Raw genomic sequence first — 4,684 nt, 5'->3', positions numbered from 1 at the left:
AATAAGGTCCCCTGGAAAAGGCCATGGTATCCCCCTCTATTATTCTTGCCTGGAGAATCTCATGGACATAGGGTCCTGATGCGCGGTGGTCCACGGGGATGCAGCGAGTCAGATGGGACTCAAGTGATGAACCACACTCACACTAGAATGGAATCTATGTTCTTCTTGGTATATAGATGAAAGAGCATGCATTGGCAAGATACTTACGCCTTAGTCATGAACAAGCGACCATTTTGAGTTTTACAGGAATCCTGACTTTGACTTCAGCTCTGCTTATGAATGTTTCTTGCCTTTAAAGTGTAGGATCTTCTTGAGCCCTTCTCCGGCGAGGAGGCTGCAATATCTCAGTGGGGCTGCCAAAATATCAAGTCTTTTGACAGTTCTTTCTCGTTTTCACTTCCACGTTTATCTGCTGCATTGCACCAGGCTTCTTGCCAGGGGCAGCCCCTTTCCTGCACCTTCCCCTCTGCATACCACTCCTGACTGGCTCTTTGAAGTTTTCCTTGCTTCTGTAGATTGAGGGCCATTGGCTTGAGGACCTAGCTTTCTAGAACTTATTCCAACCATTGTAACTTGTTCAGTTTGTTGCTTCATTGTCTTTTTGACAACTTATAGCTACTTCATTTAAGAAAGAAAGGCCGACACAAGCACTACCATCTGTCACCCTCCTGGGAATTTAGGCTCCGGGTCCTGCTTCCACCATGTTGATAAGTGAATTGCTCCTCTTCGAACCAGCCTTGTACAGTCCCTTCAACTCTCCCCCTCCAATCTGAGGTCAGACCCCCCATCAGGCATCGCCAGCTCTATATCTTGTGCCCGATTTGATTGTGCCCTAGAAACCCCAGCACTGGACCTGCGACATTTCGTTGAGGATCTCAATATTTCATCAGAAGGAGGAAGATGTCCATTTTTTAAAACTATTGAGTAGTATTATAAGGTAACCATTTTTAATAGTTACCATTTTTATTAGTTTTTCATACTTAATTTGAAATAACACATATTGCTCATTGACTTCTTTATTGAATACATTATCCATTAAGTTTCCTTATTGAAAACCAAGATTTTATGTCACTCTCATACCCTTCCACTTAATCTCTCTATTGGTAATCTTTTTCTAAAAAATTTCCTAAGTTCTTGATTACTATGGTATCTTTATATACTTAAAACTTTTTCTTATTTCAGTAGCTTTCTTTAGTCTATTGACTTGCTTTCTCTTTTGGGATATTTAACTTTATCATCTAAACTTCTACAAATTTCTAATTTCGGAAATGATACTTTATGATTTTTTCCAGTTTTTTGTACTGTGATGTTTCCTTTTCTTATTGATTTTTAATGAATGAAATTGCTTCACAGGTCCCTCAGAAAATGCAAATTAGATGGCTCTAATGTTTGTGTTTGTCAGTTTGATTTCTTGTTTCTTAAAATAAGTCTTTAAAAACATTTTCCCCCCTGTGGTTAATACTTGTATTTGTTTTCTGTTCTTTGCCTTTCATGCTGTTGATTTTCTTCATACCTCTGGGTTTTCGTTTACATATGAGAACAGGCAGTTTGTCTATTTCTTCTAGGTAGTTCTGTTTCTATATAGATGAATTTCCTGTAAGGATTCCCTGTGTTTATGAAGCCTGACTCGGAAATCTATGTATGTGGGCAAGGCTTATCTATTGACATGTTTCATTTTAAAGTAAGTATGGTGCCAGTCTTGAGGCTAGGATTCTATGAAAATGCCATAATGGGAAGAATTTTGCTAAGAGCACACACGTTCACCTTAAGAGTAAATTTTCCTCAAGTTGTCAACTTACATATTTTTAAAGGGAGGCATTGTTTTACTTTTGTCTAAAAGGCTAATATGCTCAGCTGCCTGGGTCCTGAGGAATTTATGGGCTTCCCAGGTGGCTCAGTGACAAAGAATCCTCCTACCGAGCAGGAGATGCAGGTTCAGTCCCTGGGTTGAGAAGATCCCCTGGAGAAGGAAATGGCTACCCACTCTAGTATTCTTGCCTCAAAGGTCCCATGGACAGGAGAGCCTGGCAGGCAACAGACAGTCCATGGGGTCACAAAGAATCAGACATGACTGAGCAACTAAGAAGCAATAGCTCATTTAAGTGCTGAATAATATTCCACTGTCTGGATATTGAGAACATACGACATACGTCCTACAGACAGTACTGTCAAACTGATGCTCTGCTTGAAGCTGTTCGTTTTCAAGTAGCTAATTCAATGAGATAACCCTAGCTAAAGGAGCCAATGGTATGATTATTTTATTACTATATGCCTTCCTCTTGCTTTGTTAGGCCCCATATAATTTCAGGGGTCTAAAGGAATAAGTCAAATGATATTCAGGGGTCTAAAGGAATAAGTCAAATGATATTCAAACACATACATTGCTCTCTGGGCAAGGCGGGGCAACTCTACTGCAAAGTGTATACTATAGTTTGCCTAAATTACTCCTTGTATGTGTATACAAATATTTTATTCAGCATCTATCTTCCACAAATTTTAGTCTCATTTTAAGAACCAGTTTAATCTGTAACATTGATACCTTCACTTAAGATCCACATTGGTATATTGATAAGCAAAATACATATCTTGTGTCCTAGAAAACATGGGAGGTGTTGCTCCTTATCATGCTGGCAAATCACAGTGACCTAAACTTTATATTTGTCTACCTACATATTTGTCTACCTACTGAGAATATTGATTACACAAGGGCAACTGTAGATGGACTAGCTATATTTTTTTCAAGTTTTCAGAGGCTTTTTTGTTAAACTGTTGATATATATTTATATAAGATGTGTTTATATATGATTTTAAAGAGAAATATAATTATATAACTATATTAATATATATTTCATATATTTTAGTTGCTAATATCCACAACAGAAGTAACTTTGTTTTAAAGTAAAAATAAACAAAAAAGATAGTCTCCAAATAAAATTCCAAATTGTAAAATTTATTTCTTTCTTCTTCCCTTCATCTTTTCTTTCCTCTGTCTCTTCCTTCGGTCTTACTTTCTTCCCCACTGTGGCTGTTTTAAATAGATAACAGAGTAATCTTCAGTGGGGAGAGAGAGGAAAAAAAGCTATTAATTTAAACCCTAAAGTAATGGTAACAAATAGCTTAACTGATTTTTCCAGCTGAATCAATAAATTGCTGTGTGAACACCTTATTTTGTATTCTATTTTCCATTTTTTTTCCTGCCTTTCATAATGGTTGGAGAATTACAAAATAAGGTAACACACACCTTTATTATTCTCTAGCTGTGGTAATAATTTTAAGTCAGTTAAAAATAGTTTTAGTGAGCACCTACAATGCACTCTGAAAAGAACTGACAGAGATGAAAATATAAGCTGTCTCCTCACTATAGGAATTCTGAACCTAAGTGTAATTAAGAAAACACATACATTGCTATAGCACAAAGTCAACTGTAGTGAGGGTCACAGGATACTTAACAACAGCTACTTGAGATTTATTTTTGGCCTGTTTCCTCTATGGGGCTTTATTTATTTAATAAAGATTATTTCTTTGTGAGTGAAACCAACATTCCTTTTAATTTTTTAATGAATTGTTTCCCTCCACCTGGTATTTGAACTCTCGAGTTCTGTCTTGGACTTTCTGTTTCACCCTACCAAAATTGTGTGTGATCTCATCTACTCCTATTGTGTCAAAATTTTGTTGCTATCTTAGTTCTCTGAATTAAGTGTGGGGTAAAGTATTCACAGGATTTGTGAACATTTCTATTTAAACATCTTACAGATATCTCAATATCTGCATATTTCAAAATTCAGCTGATAAAATTCTAAAAAACAAAATTCATCTTCCCGTTTTCCTATTCTAGTGATAATAGAGGCTTCTCCTTGGATACCTCTAATCTATTGTTTTCCCGAACCATGATTTTATTCCATGTGACCCAAACACTCATCTTGGGTATTATTTCAAATATGTGTATTTCTTTATTTTTATTTTTAATATAAATTTATTTATCAATTTTGACTGTTTTTCTCCATTCACACTGCCATGATCCTTCTATAAGACAACATCTTTCCTTTGCACCGCTGTGGTAACACTGTGACAAATATTCTGATTTCTGTCTTTGCTCCACTACAATTCATTCTCTGAACTACAGCCAGGGTGATATCTTTAAATGTAAATCTGATTGAGTCACTCATAAGTTTCCATTACTCTAAGGAAATAATTTTTTAAAGAATTATCAGTAAGGATTACATGTACTGGCTTCTGTTTTTCAATTTTATATCACTCTTCCTAGGTTTCTGAATCAAGATAGTGGTCTCCTTTCAATTTCTTGAAAATACCAAATTCCTTCCAACTTCAGGGTCTTTGCAATGCTGCTCCAACAAGCTGAATACTCTTCTCCCATTCTGTTCCCCTAATTCCAATTACATCTTAAAGTTTCTGCTTAAATGCATTTTCCCTTAAATTTTCACCCCTTCTCTGATCCAAATTAAGTCCTTCATTAAGTTCTTTGATAATCTCAAACGCCAGCATCCTTAAAGCCTTTAAGTGTGGCTTCTAATTTGTTCCCCCTTTCATTTGATACTTGAACTCTGAAGTGAACTTTGTTTTTTATCTCAACACTCTTTCAATATGAAGACTTATTCCACATCTCTGATTTTGATATTAACTACTTCTCTTTAGCATTTTGTCCTAGGGTTCAGAGAACTTCCCT

This window comes from Ovis canadensis, chromosome X, assembly GCF_042477335.2.
Source record: "Ovis canadensis isolate MfBH-ARS-UI-01 breed Bighorn chromosome X, ARS-UI_OviCan_v2, whole genome shotgun sequence".
In the NCBI taxonomy this organism is placed as follows: domain Eukaryota; kingdom Metazoa; phylum Chordata; class Mammalia; order Artiodactyla; family Bovidae; genus Ovis; species Ovis canadensis.
This window is presented reverse-complemented; position numbering follows the sequence as displayed.